The sequence below is a fragment of the Anas acuta genome, chromosome Z (genome assembly GCF_963932015.1).
Source record: "Anas acuta chromosome Z, bAnaAcu1.1, whole genome shotgun sequence".
In the NCBI taxonomy this organism is placed as follows: Eukaryota; Metazoa; Chordata; class Aves; order Anseriformes; family Anatidae; genus Anas; species Anas acuta.
In genome coordinates, this window is record NC_089017.1 from 21,543,933 (window position 1) to 21,564,769 (window position 20,837).

Genomic DNA, 20,837 nt, shown 5'->3' on the forward strand with positions numbered 1-20,837 from the left:
CATAAAGAACACTGAATAACTTTAGAAGGCACATCTTTTGACGGGCTGGAGAGCTACTGTTCCTTACTTAGGTAGCAGTGTTTGTTGCCATCCTTTCTATGATCCTGCTGCAAAAGAAGTTTATAAAAAGGCCCTTCAGATTTCTTACCTCACTGCTGAGGCTGTGGGTAAATATGAGCTTTAGACAGCAAGTAACTTGATTAGGGAATATGATTCACCAAGCAAGTTTCATGTTTCTGCAGCAACGCAGACAAATCCAAACCAAAGCATGCTACCTGCCACGTTCACCCTCTGTTTTTCCCTTCTGAAGAAAACCAGGTGTTCATCTCTCCCTGAGGGTACAAATGTAAAAAGGAAGGAATTTTCATCATTCATCAGGTTTCCTCTCCACAGAACATGGTTGCTCAGTTTTTTTTCTTCCTCTGGGTCTTTCCTAGCCCTGGAAGGAACGTTACACTATAAGCTTATGGGTTTTATGCTGTGTGTTTTGGGATTGATTAACAAAGGTTATTAACCCTGCTGTAATCTACAAAACCCACACAGCTTGGTAGAACAGAACAAAGCTTGGGACTCTCCTGGATAGTCATCTGGCTCTGCAGGGTCTCTGTGCTTCTGAAGTCAAATGAAGTACCTGAGTCCCAGTTGGTGTCCTCCTCCATTTGTTCAGCTTCCTCCAGCTACACTCTGAAGCTGAACCGGCTGAAATGTGACAGCAGGTCTCGCTGGAAGGGAAAATCCGCCCTGGAGTCTCCAGAGTGACCTCTTTGCATGCCAGCGTACACCTTGGGACTGGAGGGGTGCTGGGAGGGCTCCCCATGGCCAGTCCTCATGGTGCTGGGAGAGCACATCTTGCATCCCTATGTGCCTGATGTGTCTTATACACAACTCTGAAGTTGCTCAGGGTGACAGCAGACAAACGGGGCAGCTGCCTTCAATTCTGTTTGGCATTTTTGTCTCTTATTATCTTGGTCTACTGGGTCTAACAATCTGTTCAGACAATCATTTTCATTTTCTTATGCTAAAAGAATAAACAGGAGTTAAGCTTAACATGGTGAGTAGCCACTGGAGTTTAAGAAGCTTGTTTGGTACGTGAAATCTTTTCCAGCAGTATATTTTTTTTTCCTAAGGGGAAAAATACTCAAAGATGTGCACACTTAATTGATCTTCAGTTCTAAAAAGACAACAGGACTGTGCTTTATCAGCTCTCTTCTTTTTCTGTGTGCTGTCTGTGTCCCTCATCACCAGGAGATGGGTACAGTATTTTACCAGTGCTGAATATCTCTGCAAATCCTGCTTTTCATCTCATATCTCCGAGTAGGGAGCTGGGGACCAGATCTTGAACTTTGATTATTTTTACTCTATGCGTGTTACTTGATCTCTGTATGCCTCTACTCTAACTATCTCCATGGCTAAACGAAAAAAAAAATACAGTTCTCATAAAGTACAGCTCCCCACCTGCTTTTCTAACTTCCTGCCTACAGAAAAGCATATCAGCTGTGGGAGGAGATCAGCTTGAAAAGGCCAACATTTATCACTTGCTATAAAGAGGGGAGCCATTAACTGTGAGTAGCAGAGTGCTACAGCCGCTAGGATCAGGCAAGACACAAGATCAAATACAAAGTCAGGATAAATCACTTTCCAATGAGAAAATGTGGTTGTGAGTGTTGCAAAATGGACCTGTTGAATTTAGTGATTTCATTGAACTTGATAGAAGAGAGTTCTGTACAACTGTCATGGTTCAACACTGGTAGGTAGCCAAGTACCGCCATCCCACTCTCTCACTCCCCCTCTTCAGCAAGATGGAGAATAAAATATCGTAAAAACACTTGTGAGTTAAGGCCAAGGAGATCATTCTCAAATGACCATCATGAGCAAAACAGACTTTACTCTTTGACATGAGCAAAACAAACATTAATGTAATGTATTCCCTATCACTATCAGACTAGAAAAGTGAGAAACTCAAGGTGAACTACAAACACCTTCCCCCACATCCACCCTCTTCTACCTTCCCCCCAAGTGGAACAGGGAATGGGGGCTGTGCTCAGTCCCTGATGCTTCATCTCTGCTGATCCTTCTCCATCACTCCCTGCCCCTGCTTCCCGTGGGGTCACTCTGATATTGTATAAACTCACTTTAGGATGGAATAAAACTTATGGTTAAAAGTTAGCGAGAACAAAGTAAATGACATCTTGTTATCTGTTGACCTTCTGTTATGATGAAGCATCTTGTTATTTGAAAACATCCCGTATTCTGTTAACCCTCAGTCAGGCTGAGACTTGAGATAACTTGAGTCAACTGTCTGTTATGTCTTGTTAACTGAGACATCCTGTTATCTGCCGACCCTCAGTTAGGCCGAAAGCCAACTCAGCATTTTTACAGCTTGGAAAACAACTGATTAAGCAAAAGGTGAAAAGTGTATCACGAGGAAGACCTACGGCCTTCCTCCCAAAGACCACTGCCCACATCCCAAAGACCCCGGCCCACAATTCTTGGAAGGCTTTGTGCAAGCGCAAGGGCTGATAAGCTAATTAGCATATGAAGTGAGAATAGGCGGGGTTATGTAATGAATATGTATAGGCACTAATAGAATATTCATTGTTTCGCTGTATAAATATGAGATAGTTTGTCACTTTGAACATGCACGATAGGCGGAAAGATCCCCCGTGCATCCAGCGCTGCAATAAAGAATATACCACTTAAGGAAATTTCGGCTTTGATCTTTAAATCACCTCCCACAGGATGCCGTCCTTCCCAAACTGAGCCTGCAGGGGCTGCCCACAGGCAGCAGCTCTTCGTACCACGGGGTCCATCCATCCATCCCCCAGGAGCAAACTGCTCCAGCACGGGTCCCCCACAGGTGGGCGGCAGCTCCCCCCAGGCCCCCTGCTCCTGCGTGGGCTCCTCTCCACGGGCTGCAGCTCCGGCCCGGGGCCTGCTCCTGCGGGGGCTCTCCATGGGCCGCAGCCTCCTCCAGGCCACATCCACCTGCTCCACCGGGGGCTCCTCCACCCATGGGGGGGCTGCAGCGTGGAGATCTGCTCCATGTGGGACCCATGGGCTGCAGGGGGACAGCCTGCTCCACCAGGGGCCTCTCCCTGCACAGGCCACAGGGGAACTGCTGCTGCCTGCCTGGAGCACCTCCTGCCCTCCTGCTGCACTCACCTGGGGGCTGCAGGGCTGCTTCTCACTCCCCTCACCCAGCTGCTGCACAACCGTTTTTTCCCCTTTTCTCTGATCTGTTCTCCCAGAGGCCCAACCAGCATTGCTCCCTGGCTCAGCTCTGTCCAGCAGTGGGTCTCTTTTGGAGCTGTCTGGAGCTGGCTCTGATCTGGCATGGGGGCAGCTGCTGGGCTCTGCTCACAGAGGCCACCCTACAGCCCCTCACTACCAAAACCTTGTCACATAAGCACGATACAACAAGGCAAGAAGTAAGCAAGAGTCCAAGAATGGTTAAAATCAGTTTTTAAATTTAAACCTGATAAAATCAAAAATCAATTATGAAGTGTTTACTTTCCTTTGAAATAGTTACTCCTTCATTCTCTCGGGTGGGACTTTGAGGTTTTTGGACCCCACCAAGGCTCAGCAGATCAGCTGTGTGTGCTGTGGGGCTGGTGTGCACTGATGCTTGGCCCTGTCCTGTAGCCAGCCTGGGCACAGGCATTGCGGCCAAAGCTTGCAAGGCACTTCTGATACCCAGTGGCGAAGGTCTTCCATCCTCCTGCTTATTCCGGGGTTATTGCTACTTCCACAAGGAGAGTTTCAAGACTCCCAGGCCACTTCCATAGGTTCTGTAGGCAGAGAGACAGTCTGTAATGCAGAGCTCAATACAGCTCAGCCCAGGAGTTGTTCTGACTGACGTTGCTGGTGTCAGACGTGCCCAAGCTCAAGGCAGAAAAAGATAGGCTAAGGCTGTTTTTCTTGTAGAGTGCAGTGCAGAGTACAGGTGGACAAAGCCATAGATATTTATTGGTTTTGTTATCAGGAGTCACCTCTGAGCCCTAGGAAGAAAACAATCTTTTACTTTCAATAATGTTTTATCAAGGTTGCCTTTACATGTAAAAACATTACTTGTGTTGTGCCGGGACTTATTCAAAACATGCTGTATGCTCCAGTGGAAACTTCTGCTTGCTAACTTGCCATCAATATGCAGAAGTAATTTTAGTATTACGGCTTAAATACACCTCTCTCTTAAAATTGTGTTTATATTTAGGTGCTGCAGCTTGTTGTAATTGGTTGGAAGATCCCCTCTAGTGTAGATTAAATAAATTTCCACTTTTTCAGTTCATCTGATATTCACCTGGCACTTCTCAGAGCTCCAGGCTGGGAATTTTTAATTTCACTTTCCAAATACGAAACCTCAAATGCTCATTTTAGGAGGTCAAATTTGACTGAAACAAGAAGGAATTAAGTTACCATTTAGATTTGTCAGTGGAACACTAGTGACTGGATGATCCATTGGGAAAGACTGGGTACAGAGAAAGGTGAAGTCACTGTCTGAAAGGCAGTATTGCTTTTAGGAAGGGGCTAGCAAAGGGCTAGAACAAAGTCATAATGGGAGAAATAGATAGAGCAGAGATAGCGTTATGGTCTAAATACAATATCTTTTGCTCTTAGAAGTGTGGATGGGAGATATCAGCATGTCTGCTTTTGGTTTGAATCAAAGCTAACAAAGACACTGGTTGTAATTCTTGAGCTGTAATTGCCTCACTTTTTAGTCTCTTGTATTTTTAAATAACTCTGGAGCACAGTGTGCTTCACATTACTGGCCTTTTTTTTAAACCATTTTAGGTATGTTTTTTTGGACTGAGACCCACCATTTTTCCATTTGTTGGTATACTAATTTTCTTTACAAACAAGCCCTACATTTTCTTCACTCCCATGTTCTGTGTTCCAATGAATGAGGAAAAACTTCGCAGCTTGAAAACCACTCCTATTGTTGGTAATGAAGCATGTCTACATGGATGAAGCATACCGTTGTGGCACTGTTTTCTGCTCTGTTTCTCTTACATTATACATTTCTACTTTCTGTCCCAAAGCAAGCATGCAATGTTTCTCTGTGCTATTAAATCCTGCTGTATTCTACCCTAGAGGTGCCTGCCTGTGGAAACCAATGTCTGAATTGATTTTGTGCTGTTCTCTATGTACCTGGGGAACTCTCACATAGTCTGTGCAAGATTTTACCTTTCCTTCCTTTTTGTAGTGTTTGGCACTTTAATTTTGTGACACAATATGATTGGCTTTAGTCATATGAGATTCCTTCATTTCCACTCTACACAGCAGATTTTGTGAGCTTATTCACATGGATTTTTTTCTCTCACTTTCTGTCTCATGTCATGTATTTGGCTTGACTGGAAGTAGACAAGATTGAATTACTTTGCAATTATATAGCATGTTGTGAAAGAAATGCATGTGGTCCTCTTGAGGCATTTGCTCTCTTATACAAGGCTGCATTATATACCGTGAGTATATAGATACTTCTGACCTTATTAACTTACTGTTGTGTTCAGCCAAATCAAATCCTCCCTAAACGTCTGCAGAAGAGATGAACAAATTGTGAGCTATTTTGGTTTCCAAGCATCTTTCTGAATGTACTGAATATTTCAGCTACCTTGTCATGTTATTGCTGTTTGCCTTTCATTGGGCTCAGCAGAATGTATCCATTGCAGATTTACAGCAGTTTAATATTAAAGCATCTCTGTACCAACATAGTGATTTGCTGGCTGTATAAATTATTTAAGCATCTGGGTGCAGGAATATACTTCAGAGAATGCTCTGCGGGCCTCTGGCATTAGTAATACTATGACAAGATAATCAGGGAGGTTTTGGGTACCTTAAGGAATGCAATTTGCTTGCAGAACCCAGACTTGTGCATTGCCCGAACTGCAGTGAGTAAAAGCCCAGAAGGACATACGGGAATGAGGTACGGAAACAACATGGGTTTTCCAAATTCATGTACCCATACTTGCAGAGCAAGTGGAGGAGCCCATGAAATCTTCAGGAGTGAGCGCTGCTGTGTGTGTCTCCACTGCTGAGTGTCACTACATCCAGCCCCTCAGCCCCAGTGTTGATGGGGTCACCAGAGCCTGCTGCCCTGCTTAGCCACCTCGGGGCTGTATGCAGAGTGTGCTGGTCACCACCTGGAGGGCAGGCAGGGATAAGGGGATCCTTATATAAGGATATAGGGATTTGATGAGGTGAAGGGGTGCTCCCAAAGCACTGAGATGTTCAAGGCAAGTAAGAAGACACAGGAGCACCCAGGGAAGGGGTCACAACAGGCAACCATTAGTGAGTCTGGTTCTTTGTGGAGTAGTATAGTATCTTCTGTTATTTGATCCACCGTTTGCAGCAGATGTTTGTGGAAGAGCAAGTCCTCTCCAGCATCTAAGCAAAGAGCAAGTCTTCACAGCAGAACTCAGATATTCTGGGACAGATCTGGATTTAAGTTGGTGTGGAGCAGCTCAGGGCAGGCAGCAACCTGCTGCTGTTAGTGTCTCCCTAGCTGATTTTCAGCCAGTGGGGTCCTGTGCCAGCTGTTGTAAATGCCAAAAGAGACACGGCAGTAGATCTTCAACTGGGCTGTAGCCAAACCTTCCCATGATTTAAAACTGCTTTGTCTGATAAGGTTTATGAAGGGAATTACAGGCACCTAAGCAAAAAATTGATACAAGTCCTAAGAGTCAGACTCCAGGGTAGAAAATATTGAACATTCTATTTTCTGTTTTATATTTTGAAATATGATCCCATTAGTTTACTGATTGAATGCCACATTAGGTATTTAATTTCAATATTAAAATTTTAATTTAATCTAGATTAACTATGGAAGCTATTTAATTTCTATATTTAGTAGCTCTTGCAAGCCACATAACCCAGAAGGGCTTGTAGATGTGATGTGCAAGTTGAATTTCCATCTTGCTCTCATACAATTGGACTACATCTTTGAATGATGCATGTAGTCAAGAAATAAATTAGTACATTGGAGAGGGAATAGATTTTCCCTCTTATATTTAAAAAATAATGAAGCTAGATGAGATTTTAATAGAAGAGGCTGAATACCAGAAGGCCTGGAAAAGGGATATGAAAGGAAGAACGTGCCTGTTCACGGCAGGGTTATGAAAAAGAACAGAATGCAAGTGAGAGATAATATGTAATCAGACAAAAAAAAAACAGAAAGCAGCCAGCTGCAGAAAGGATGTTTTTGTGCTTTGGGGAGAAACTTCTCAGTTTCAGTGCTAGCCAGAGAGTTACAGAAATCCCCTTGAACCATGCACTGTGGAAGGCTTGCAGTCCTGTGCCTTTTCATAGTAAGTCTATTTTTGTACATTTTTCTTAATTGCTCATTTCCTCAAAAGTGATACTGGAAGGTACTTCACTACTCTGGCTGTTTTGAACTTTACTCTACCTGTACTTTGTAAGGAAGGCAACTACTGGCTAGGAGTGGACCATCACAGTAATGTTAAGAAGTGTACTTGGTGGCAAACACTGAAAGGCAAGGTTCCTGAGTCTATTCCTGACTTTATGAATTGAGCTGAAACCCGTCAAAGTCACTGAGGGCTTCTGACCTCATTAGAAATAGGAATGACAGGTTGGTCATTCCTATTCATCACTTTGATCCCTGGAGTCTTCAATCCCTGCTTATGGAATAACTAATAACATACATTATTAGTTATTAGTATGGAAGAACTAATCCTGGCAAAGATTTCCATGCACATGAAGGACACAAAAATCACTGGGAATCATCAGTATGGATTCAGCAAGAGAGGATTCACAAGCTGCAAAACAGGAGGTTTTATCTGTACAGAAGGAAACACTGATTGACTGTGATGGTGAGTGACCAACCAATGGCACAGGCTGCCCAGAGAGGTTGTGCAGTCTCCCTTCCTGGAGACACTCAAAGGACATCTGAAAATAGTCACCTAGGTGACCTGACTCTTGATATCCCTGCTTGAGCAGGAGGGTTGGACCAGATGACCTCCAGAGATCCCTGCCGATCTCAACTGTGGTTCCCTGATTCTGTGAATTCTGACAGCCAGCATTCAATGACAAGCAAAAGACAAGCAGCTGAGTATCAGGAACTACGTAACTAAATCTGTTTGCGGCCTTAGTGTTGATCTGATTTTTTTACTATTATTATTTTTTAATTTTTTTTCCTGATGTTAAGACTATTCTGGACTAAGTGCATCGGTTCAATATTTCAGACATGAAGAAAATGTGTGTTGGGAGACTCTCAGAAGCATCTAGAGGATTTACGATCAGAACATAAGGTCTTCTGGAAGTCAATAGGGCTTCTGCCCCTAAATCTTTCAGCTAGCTTTTAAACTCACTCCTGCAAACTGTAAATGGCCAGGATGGAAGGAAGGAGCTTCTTGGCAGGTGTGTTAGGAAGTCAACAACTATGCCACTGAGCGGGAGAGGCTGCATTGATCTTCTGCACACAGAAACCTCTGCATATTTTGCAACTGTTTTATTGCAGATTGTATTTCAGGAATTCTTTCAGTGGTGACCCACTGACCCTGTTAATTATTCAAGAAGTTACATGACTGACAAGGACTGTATTTCTTTGATTGCTGTTACTTGTGAATTCCCCAAAGTCAGCCTCTCTTGGGACATAAGTTACCTGTCTCTTCTCTGTGAGCACCTGTGCTGTGGTCATGTGTATGCTCATTGTAAGTAGGACTGCGACACAGCTCCTGGCAATCTCAGATGACTGACTGATTGCAGGTGAGACAATCACACACAACTGTGGGATAACTTGTGTCAGAACAGCCAGTGCAATATTACTGTCTGGCATAGTAAAGGCAAAAATTTCCTGAACCAAATTATTTGTGTGAGTTTAAAGCTGCACATAGCTTTCATTTAATTTGGAGCTACATTTTCTTCCCTGTTTGTTTTTCAGATAATATTTATTAATTCAATTTCTCTTCATCAAAAGTATGTTCAGAAGTGGTTCTTGAGCACAGGCAGTAACTAGCTGTGCTCCATGAGCCTGGATAAACCCGTTGTGATCACGATGACCTGTGTAGTTCAATTGAATAACAACAAGCTTTATAATGAAGTAAGCCTCAAGAAGACTTCAGGTCCACTTGAAATAGAGAAAAACTATTTAACAGTCCTTTTATTTTTAATTCTTAGAAATGAGCTATTTTCTCCATTTCACAAGAACTGTTATTTACACATTGGGACAGGCTGACCTTTATTGAGCAATGATTCATGTTTCGAGGACATAAAAAATAATTTTGAAACTGTAAAAAGGCAGAAGATGAGTTACAAGCCTTTAAAGTTCCCACAACACGTTTCTAGGTAAGTGAACTTTACATCAGGATAACTTTGTCTGTTTTGTTATAAAAAAACTGCAGTACAGCCCTGTCATACAAATCATGCGGTAGAAAATGTGTTGGCATAATCATATTTGTCTTAGACTGTTAGATCAGGGTAAGGGTTTTACAGGTAACTCATACCAAGGGCTGAAAAGTGGGGGTCAAGGAAATTCTAAGTGTGACGGAAGAAGAGAGAAGAATTGCTCTTGCCACTCAGAACAATTAACTATTGATCAACTTTATGAAATCTTTTTCTCTCCCTGAGGATTTTTCTCCACATCTGTGGGCTTCACACTGAGATGGAAAATGTTTTGAGAAAATATGCTATAAATGAATGAGGATTTTTTGGTTTTCTATCTACTTGTGGACTCATCTATTTTATATTGTACAAGAAATCTTATCACAGTAATTTTTGAATCTATGAATTTGCTCAAAGTTTCTAACTAGAGTTTATAAAATGAGAGACTAAAATCAGTCTCCTTTATCTTGGATCTTGAAGAAAATTCCCTCTGGTATGGTCTGCTGACAGAAGTTTTGTGATGAGGGTAAAAGATGAATTTGTTTAAAGAATTGATCTTTTGGGAGTTCAGATGACTTGCAGACATTAGAAGAGAAGACAGGCAAATTGGAATTAGGTTTTAGAGGCAAATTCAGAAGAAAATACAGGAGGAATTAGGAATGAATAAACCACAGTGATAAGGCTGACCATATTATGTAGGTTCTGCCACAGTGCATGGGAAAGATTTTCTGTCTCTTTATTTCTATTTCTGTAAATCAAATCAAAACCAGAAGGAAAGCATACCTGGGCTTTACACTTTCTTTAATGCTAAAATTTCTTGAGATATTTCACTTAATATTTGAAGTACTTCTCTATTATCATTCATCCTATATTTCCTTTAAAGAAACAGGTGATAAGGGAAATAGGTAGCCCCAATGTTAACTTGAAAGAAAGTTGAAATTTCCCATTAGCTGAGAACTATGATGAATTTTATCTGTACAAACATTATATTTAGGGTCTGGGCTTTTACTGCAATAAAGGTCCTTTGTTAAGACCAAAGCCTGGTGGTTGACTCACAGCATGTATAGTAATGCCTTAAATACTGTAACAAAAGAATGATGCTTCAATGCTTAAATGAGACTGGTTGCTAGGAACTTTTAAGAGCATCTTAAATAGAGATCATGATTGTGTCTGAAGGTAAACTAATTCTGAGCAGTTCAAAAGTCACTAGTGTTCAGATGTCAAATTATTGTCAGCCATTAGAGATTTCTTCTGGGTTCTGTCTTCTAGGCATTTTCTTCTTCCGTTACAGGAAAAGCACTGAGTGAAGATATCTGAAAAACACAAAGAATGCTGACACCATCCAAAATAGTCACTGTTTTCTTACTTCGGCAGGGTAGTCTAGGACAGCCTGAGGTCTCACGCTCTGTAGGAGGAGCACATCCAAGACCTCTTCATGCCCCTGGTTCCCTTTTCGTCCCACTGACCCCATTTCTTCTCCCCAATATACATCCACATCTGCCAAATCCTCTGTGTATATATATTGTACCCTCACTTCCTTCAGATGTCTGTGGCACCTTTCTTGTATTTCTACATCCCCTGCTCCGCATATAGGATGTCCAGTTGCTGCCCATGTCTCCAGGATTAGAGCAAGAACATGGAACAAAAAGAGAAGAGCTTGTGTTTGTGTTTGTGTAGCCTGCACATGGAAATGCCCGTTGTCTCTTCCAAATACAGTGAAATGAATCTATCTACTTATCTCAGAGTTAGGTGTTCTTCTTCCCATGCTTATTTTCAGGAGAATCAGGGAGCTCATTTCAGACGTTTTCTCATGGCATCTAATACTGCTGTACATTGCAGCAGCTTTATAGAAATACTGTGAGGACATACAGGAAGAACAAAACCAAGAAATATTATTCATTTCCATCAGTCTGCATGTTTGTGGCACTAAAAATGGCAAGTTCTGTGGTCTTTGTAGGGATGAAAAGTGGAATTAGTGAGAACTCACTTCCTACAGATTTGTCTCTTTCCTTCTCCAGTATTCCTCATGTCCCCAGGACCCAGTCCCCAGGAAAGTGTTAAGTCTTTCCCATGCTCCTAGACCTTCTCACCTTCCCCATCACCTCCATTTCCTCCCAGAGCACCCCCAGCTACTTCGCATCCTCCCACTGCACCACATTGTAACTTCTCCATTTTCTTACCATGTCCCTTACTGATTTGCCTAATGCTGGTTTGAAAACCACTGCGCAGATAGGCAGTACTTATGTACATGAATGATTAGTCAGTGGTTGGTATTGTTTTTAAATTCTGGTCATTTGGGGAGAATGTGTAAGAACTTCATGGACCTATACACCTTTTTAAACCTTGGGTGAACTTGATATATGGAATTGAAAAAGAGTTAGAAGAGGACATAAGGGGCCAAACAGACTATGTGAAGTGGAGGTTTTCAAAAGCACAAGGCAATTTAGAAACGCTGTCTGCTTGTGGTGAACTATACATAAAAAGCCCAGACATTTGCCAGAATGAAATGCTGACTAGGTAGTTAGTTTATTTTTAGACACTTTTACTCCAGTAAGAGTTCTATGGATACTGTTGGAGCAATAAAGGTCTGGCAGATATAATTTCTTTTATTCAGGATGGGTAGAAACAAAATGGACACTGGCCATCTTTCATATTCTGCCATAAAAATTTTCTACAGTACCAGTATTTCTATGCTGGCAAACTCTTTCTGGTATATGACTGTGTTCCCAAGTGTTTTCAGTATTTCTAGAACATTCCCTGTCTCTATTTTTAGTATCATCTCAGGCCTCTGTGAAAGCATCAATGATCAATTGCTGTGGGTTCTAAGTTTCATTTTCAAGATCAAATATTTCACTAAGACAAGCCTGGTATCACAAGTAATAATAAGTTTTCAGAAACAGCAACTCTTAGATGGGTGTGTGGGATTTACAGAGAACAAGTTGCTGGGGAGCTGCTGAGACTGGAGCAAAGAAGGTGGCCAGGAAAATAACTGAGTATCATTTCTTGCATCTACCAATTCCTTCAAAAACATCCTCAAAAACATAGTGTCATATGGTGATTACATCAGAGGGTCCCTGCTCATTAGTGTTTATCTTATAAGGGTTAGCTCATAAGTACAACCATATAAGAAAAGTCATATTTAATACAAATTTTAAGATTTCATTTAGATTACATATCTGCATGCACTCTGCACAGAAAGACACTTCATAATTTTCAAAGAATTTTTGCAGTGTCATTAGTTTATAGTTAATCTGACAGCAAAAGTTAACATTTGGTGCTTTCCTTAAAACCCCATCTGCGTGGAACATTATTGTTTGTAGCTGAGGGCTTGAAAAGCCCACAGACCGGGAAGCTGGCATAAATACACCTTGTTGTTGTTTTATGTCACGATTTTTTAAGCATTTCTTCTTGTGAGTAGGAGGGCACAGACAGGCTTTTCCTCTTGGATCAGTTGGTAGGCAATAGCGCTTTGGGCTTGTTCGCTCTGTCTGATTGACGTATGTGAATGCTGCCTGGTGGGTTTCCATAACAGTACCATTCATAACTACCTGGTCAGACTGACCTGTTAAGTTTTCTTGATACACAGGAAACTGTGGAGACCAGACCATTCCTGCTCCTTCGTTTAGCAGAGTACCTCTTTCTCAGGGACTAAATAAATGGCTAGCAAGTCTAATGGGAAACCGTAAAAGCTATTAGGTTGCAAGCCAATATCTGATAACGGGAGTACCAATAGATTATTTATAGTTTGATGGTTTCAGACTACGTTTGTGGTAGTGTCTTGGCATTGATCTTAGTGTGCAGTTGCAAAACACATTAGCAAGGGATGCATTGTTTAAACATCCATTAAAGGCCAATGAAATATTTCACCAATTAATGTGAACCTTGGTCAAAGTATGTCTTTGGAAAGAGCTTTGAACAAACCCAGCCCGATGTCCTCCCAGAGGAAGAGGTCTATGTAGCAAAGGATGGGCAGGCTCATGGTTGCTGGAGAATGAGAGCTTGGGATGTAATACCACCCTCCCACAGCACTTGTGCCACATACCTGTGAGCTGTGTTCATAAACGTGCATGACCTTATCACATTTTCTGCTCTGCTGGAGAAAAACACAACCCAGTTCTGAACAAAGAAAGCTGAACTGGTCAGAAATGTTTATCAGGAAATTATTATCTCTTCTGTATTGCACTAACAACAGCATGAAATTTATTTATTTATTTTCCGGAAAACATTCTTCTAAAAACCCATTTAATGCACAGACATTTTCTGACTACTCTTTTTAGAGCTATTCAAATTTTTCAGTCTCTCTGACTGCTTTTAATTTATTTTTAGAAATCTGAACCTAGTTCCCAAGTTTGGGAACTTACACCACCAGACCCATTTGTTGATGTGGCATGGAAGGAAGCATTTTGTGTCTAACAGTATTAAGCACAGGACTGAACTTTTTTTTTTTTTAAGATTCTTAACATTCCTTATTACATTTTTATTGCAATATCTTAAACAATTCCTGGTTATACCACCCGGCTAACTAAATTTGATATGCTGCTCCCCAGTGAAAGCTGGGACACATTTCAGTTCAGGCAGATATCACAGCGCATTTGGTCTTGACATCTATTAGTGGCATTATAGCTGAATATTATTTATTATGGGCCATAATGGTAGGATTCTTGCTGTCCCCTAGTGGCTAGTTCATTTTATGAGTTCTGTATGTCTATTACAATTTCTGTCATCCTATCATGATTTATAAACTGGCTTGCAGTTTGATTTACACCATGAACCAAATGCAACCTTAAAAAGTCCATTAAAATATTTTCCAGCATAAAAACTGGCCACCTGATAAAAGCCTCAAGAAATAATCACCTATTGCATCTGCACAGCTTTAACTAGTCAGGAGCCCTGAAACAAAACTTCAGCCAGAGACTGCAAACAAAAACAAAAACCAAACAAACAAACAAACAAAGTTTCAGGTGAAAGACAGAAATTGTCAAACGTGATTTTATTGAGGCAGTTAGTGATGTTTTGACAGTATGCTCAATTTACCCAACCTGCTGCTACAGTGAAATACACCAAACGGTGCTTTGAGGGGTCAGGAGTGGCACAGAGCAATTGCCATTCCTCTGCATCCTAATATCAGGCACAACTCCTACACCTAGCTCCTGTTACCTGATGGTTTGGAAACATTTACGCCAACATAGCTGAACAGATGCCAACATTGGCTTGCATGCAATATGGAGACTGCAATAATTTCATGAGATGAGATTAGAAGGAGCTTTCTGAGCAAACTTCATATCACAGTACTGGTGCCAAACTACAGGATGAGTCCTCCTGCTGCTGCAGTGAGAGCAGGGCTCTGCCCAGCTTCGGCAGAAGCAGACTAAGGATGTGGATAATATGTGAAGTCTGGAAGATGACTGCAGTACAGGAATCGCTGATGAAATGTAGTTCATGCATAGAAACTCATTTCAAAATGCTTATGTAGAATGAAGAAATCCTACAAGACTCTGTAGAGTATGGGAAATTCTGATTAGTTATAATGAAAAGAATTCCACCACAAAGGTGGTCAAGCACTGGAACAGACAGTCAACAGAGGGTTTAGAGTCACCACCCCTGGAGCCTTGCAAACTGGTGTGTCATATACGTTATATTTTCTCGTATGGAAATTTTCAGATTTTCATATGAACAATACGTTATTAGTGGAAAATCTTTGCTGAAACTTTCAAAGGAACTTAAATTTTATTCAAGCTGTACGTGAACCTCTGTGAAGCTTCCCTGAAAACAGGGCTAGTTTTGCAAAGAGGTTCTAGTTTAAATGATAGTACTGGCACAAGAGGGAGTTAACTCTAGGCTTCCCACACCAATGTAAGTCCTGCTTATTTTAATGAAAGTCCTATGTAATTATTAAACCAATATGCATATTGATGTAAATTGGTATAAAGTGCCCAGTCAGGAGGGGAGTGGTGGGGGCCATAATTTGGGCTGGGAGGCCCCATGTCTTCCCTGTACCTCCACACTGCTCAGTGCAAAGGGCCCTGACAAGTCTGTGCAGGTGCAGTTGTTCTCGTTAGTGCTGTGCGTTGCAATACTGGAGCTTGCATACAAATGTGATACATATAATATTTAACAGATGTCTGCTGTGAATGCTTTTTTCATACAATTCCCATTTTTGTAGTTGGTTCTTTGTTACAGACCCTAGTTATTTTTTTTTGTTGTTGCTGTTATTTCTTAGCACCAAAAATGAACTTTGTGCAAGCTGGCTATAAAATTTCCCATCTGCTAGCCACATCAATAATAAACAACAAACCCATTTGTGCTTTAATTTTCCTACAACAGCACAGGAGAAAAAAAAAAAAAAAAAAGGAAAAAAAAAAAAAAGCTTTGCTCATTTATCCACTGCTCTGTTGTTGATACAGAGCCAAATGCAGACCTTAGTTTTAAGTCAATGGAGCTATTGCGTGGATGCATTTGAGCATATTGAACAAATCACACAAAACAATCTCTTATTTTGTTTGCACATTTGCACACAGTGTAAGGAGCAATACAACAGAATAACAGATGCTTCTGTATTCTTTTTTTTTTCTTTTTTTTTTCAGCAAGTCTTCAACCAAGCAATGAAACTATTTTTACAGCACTAAAACGTAGTGCAACTAATATATTCATAATGGATTTTTACGATCCACTCTTGTATCCCCAGTGGCTCATTTGCAGAGCTTAATGCAATTTTCCAAAAGCTGAAAAATGTAATTCAAAGCAGCTTCCTGGTCTAAAATCACATTGATTCACTAATTCACTGTTTATAGCTTCTAGTTGCAGACAAGGGAGTTTCTTTCAGACAAGACATTTCTTGGTAAGTAAAATATAAACCAGCTAAAGACCCCAAATCTTTAGCTGAAATAATCACAGAAGTGTTTAACTACAACTGCAACAAGCTTCAAGCACATTTTAAAATTAAGCATATGCTTAAATATTTTTACAGAACAAAGAGGCATTTCCAAATGAGCACCAAAGAAAGCTGAGAGGGGCTTGTCTACTTTGAAACTGAAGGAGACAAACTACAATGCACCTGAATTGGATCATGTTTAACTATTCAGTGAAAACTTTCAGAAGTAAAACGGCTGTAGTTTTACAGCCATTGAGCTTTCCTGAGTGTCCCAAGGCAAATGTGGGCCAAGTCCCTGGTAATAATCTTTCCAACAAGTTAGCAAAGGGACAATGAAGCATCTAAATTAATTATGAGAACAGAGGCCAAGAATGTCTACTGTACACACAAAAAAAACAGCAGAAAAAAATAGTGCATATAATACAGAAGTGACCATGAGAACAACAGAGCATCTGTTTGTTTAACTCATCCAAAAATGCTCAGTCAGGGGACACTAAACATCTGTGAACTACAGGTGTGTTTTGCAAAGCCTTTGCAAAGGTAAAACAACATACAGTTCTTCCTTCAGAGCCTGAATGCTGCTGGGAAAAGAAAGCTGTGAGGCTCTGCTTCCCCCTGAATTTATATCCAGTCCTGCCACTGCATTTCCTGGAGCAGTCCAATGACTTTGGTAGGATTGGTAAATTATTCAAGCATGTTTTTCTCTCAGATAAACATCACTTTTTTTTTTTTTTTTACAGCTGGAAAAGCAAGTCTTAGAGAGATCACAAGGCTTAGGTAGTGACATCCAAAATCTAGCTGCACCCTTGTCTGCTGTCTAAGCCTGCCAGCACCTGAGACTTTGAAATATAAATTGCTCTGATGCCTGATGGACTTCTCCCCAGGCATGTCCAGAAGCACTCAGCTCCTGCTGCTGTATGGATCAGCTTGTATATCAAGCCTAAAGGATTCACAAACCTGCTGTTTCCTCACCCCACCTTTTTAAGGAGCATTTCTCATGTGTGCCTGGAGACACCTGCTTCATCAGCTTCCAGGTAAAATGCAGGTTCTTCCTGCTGGAGCAAGGTGGGGCAACACCTCATCGCTAGATGGGGGAGATTGGTCTTAGTTCCCTCATTTGCTTGGCAGCTTTGCTCTACTCACTAAGCCAGAGGCTCTTTGGCTTGGAGCACAAGTTCAGGAAAATGCACCAGCTCTCCACATGAAGCCATGTCATAGCCAAAAAAAAAAAAAAAAAGAAAAATTAGATGAAGACTGATGTAGGCTGAGAGCAGGAGCTTGACTACAGCCAAGTGGTTTGGGATCTTCTGGAATGACCATCAATACTCCAAGGCCTGCTTCTGCATTTTTAATATCACATTTCCAGCTGACTACCCTAACCTTAAATTTTAGAGTAGCCTGTGACTGAATTATTGCTTAAGTTAAAAAGGAATAGAAAACCAGCTTCTGTCCTGAAAAACATCCTATAGTAGGTATTTAGGGCACTTTTTGGGGAGATGTTTTTTGTAGTATCCCCAAGGAAAAGAGAGAATAGGAGTCAAGTCCCCTGCAGCCTGTGTAGTGGCTATTTGACATTGAAGGGAAGGGCATCCCAGCCTGCTTAAACTGGGTTGGAGACAGGAATGAACTGAGTCACAGCATAGGCTGTGAAGGTTCAGTGGGGGCAAGGATTTGAGATGCACCTCTCTACAGCATCACCTTTCAGGCAGTTTTTGGCATCTCCCTGCCCAGCACACTTACTGTTGTGCTTTCCAGTTGGAAGGATTTAATTCCCACAGCATTTCAGTTCCACTAAGGACTCCTCTGCGGAGGTGAATGGTTACAACTTGGGTGCGGTGAGAATGGTTATCCCTCTCCCATAAAGGATCTGGACTAAAAGTTCTTGTTTAGAGTAAGGCACAAGTATTTGACTCTGGAGAAGAAAAGCAAAGAAAAAAAAAAAATCCACCACCCTCAGGTTTATCCACTTAAGTCTCCCTTTTCTGGTGGAGACTTGCAAGTGATTCTCCTCATGCAGATTCATGAAGGCTCCTTCTCCCTGAGCAAGCACCTCTGAAGGCTGATGGTGCAGGGCAGCTCTTTAGAGAAGCTCAGAGGAGTGGGCCTATCAACATGCAGTTGTGTAATTCAGAAAAACAATCTAACTTGTTATTATTTAATGATAAATGATACAAAAATTGATCTTACCAGTGAACATTTCCCCGAAGAAGCTGCAAAAGGCTTGAGAACAGCTCCATCTTCTGGAAATGCATCATGATCATACTGAGGAGAGCATATATTTGCTTTGCTTTTATAAGTTGTTTGAATGCATGTTTTTTCTCCTAAAACTACTGTCATTCAAATTGGTGGTAGCTGAACATCTTGGCTTTGGTTAAGGTATCCCTATACTTCAGCAATATTTCCACAGCATACATGCATGTGTTTTTTTTCAGTCTACCCCATTTTGCCATGAACCAAAGAAGATACAGGCATAGCACAATTACAGCAGTGTAAAAGCTGAGGACATTGTTTTGTTTTATTTCGTTTTGTTTTGTTTTTATTTATTTATTTATTTTTCACAGAAGCTATTTGCATCTGAAACCTAAAAGGAAACTTTTTGGACTAGTAAGCTGTAATTTGAGACAAATTAGTGTATTGGGTGCAAATGACAATGTTTTTGTAGTGAGGGGCTGCAGGGGTGACTGCTATGAGCAGAGCCCAGCAGCGGCCCCACGTCAGATCAGAGCCAGCTTCAGTTGGCTCCAAAGGGATCCGCTGCTGGCCAGAGCTGAGCCAGGGAGAGTCACTGGGTGGGCCTCTAGGAGAGCAGGCTGAAGGAAGGGGGGGGAAAAAATTGCTGCACCACCACAGCTGGGAGAGAGGAGCAAGAAGCAACCCTGCACCCCAACAGGAGGCAGGAGGTGCTGGTGCTGCAGGCAGGCAGCAGCAGTTCCCCTGTGGCCTGTGGAGGGGCCCCTGGTGGAGCAGGCTGTCCCCCTGCAGCCCATGGGTCCCACATGGAGCAGATCTCCACGCTGCAGCCCCCCCATGGGTGGAGGAGCCCCCGGTGGAGCAGGTGGATGTGGCCTGGAGGAGGCTGCGGCCCATGGAGAGCCCCCGCAGGAGCAGGCCCCGGGCTGGAGCTGCAGCCCGTGGAGAGGAGCCCACGCAGGAGCAGAGAATGACTGCGAAGGAGCGGTGGAGACAAAGTGTCAGGGACTGACCGCAGCCCCCATTCCCTGTTCCCCTGCTCCGCTCAGGATGCGGAAGTGGAAGAGGCTGGATGTGGGGCAAGGTGTTTATAGTTTGCTTTGAGTTTCTCACTTTTCTTGTCTGATAGTGATAGATGGGGGGGGGGGGAGGGGGGGAGGGAGGGGAGGGAGAGAATTAAATGATGATGTGACCCTGCAGAGATCTCCCAGAATTGTCACAGTACAGGAGAACCCTTATTTCCTTACTGCTTCCTTATATGTGCTGCTCATGGCACAGCCTAGCACAGTTCCATAATCAAGGCATTGCACTGCCAAACTACCCCACATCACAGAAACAATACGTTCAATCTGCAGTAAAATGTTAGAGTATTAATTATGTCAAATGGCAAAATTACTTAACAAACATGTTTGCCACTTGCAAACTGAAAGGGAAGAGTGACTGTAGATATATGAAGTTTGTAGAATACTTGGCTGAAGGTAAATTGGAAATTACCTGTTCCCTGTTAGGAACAGATTTAGAATTCTGATAAGGTATTTCTTGCTATAAATACAGATGTAACATGTATTTTCACTGTCTTCTCAAACTGCTGCACGAACATGCCCATCTTGTATCACAGTAGGAGTTTTCCTTAAGGAGTATCGGTATTATCTCACTTGAACAAACACGAAAAGTAAATAACATAATCTGGATAGTCATGTTTTTTAGATAAAGCTTCTGGCAAACTTTGTCGTACCAGTGCTTTATCACATGTAGCTTAACATACAAAGATATACATACCTCTTGGAAGTTGGCTCATAGCCAATTAACTATAAAATGTGCAGGTATAGTTTGAATGTAGTTTGAATACAGATGGAAGTGTCATACCTGGCAATCCTGAGGATTTTACTAATGAAATCTAGAGTTCCCTGTGTTGTCCCTGGCAGCTGTTGTATTGTATCTTTTTTGTTTTTGTGGCCTTAGCTGAATGCTAGCTAAACACACACTGTACTCTCTACTAAAGAGTAATTTTCTTGGTAGTGAACTGATGTGCTCTAGCCTTTTCTTTTGCAGGTATCTTATGACTTTTACTTAACATCTTTACCTTCCCTTTGAGTCAAACGCCGTTCCTTAAAATCACCCACGAGACTTTTTTATGCTTGAGACTTGACTGAATCTTTTTCTTTCAAGACTAATCAGCTGGCTGCAGAGACAGAGCAAGTTGCTGTACTTTGTTAGCTTTAGTGCTTCAACCAGGCTGTGTTTCAGGTATTAAATCGCATAAATCTGTATGTGGGCTTTGCAGAGAGTTGACAGGTATTTGTATGGCCCTAAACAGTACCTTGGAAAAACACAAATCAGTGTCTTCAGGCTTATCATGTAAATACTGTCAACTCTGCTTCTTCTAAAATAGGTGAGAGAAGAAAGTGTAATTTCCAGCCTAACCTTTTGCTATGAATCATTA

At 41.8% G+C, this 20,837-nt stretch overlaps 1 protein-coding gene and 1 long non-coding RNA gene across 3 annotated transcripts in view; one reads left to right on the forward strand and one right to left on the reverse strand.

Moving 5' to 3' along the window:
- The window catches only part of HMGCR (3-hydroxy-3-methylglutaryl-CoA reductase), a 282,132-nt gene that overhangs the window by 134,694 nt on the left and 126,601 nt on the right, over positions 1–20,837 (reverse strand). The window lies entirely within an intron of this gene.
- LOC137848152 (uncharacterized) lies at positions 7,225–18,500 on the forward strand. Its single transcript, XR_011091195.1, has 2 exons — positions 7,225–9,297; positions 16,945–18,500. It is a non-coding gene; the product is annotated as an uncharacterized lncRNA (long non-coding RNA).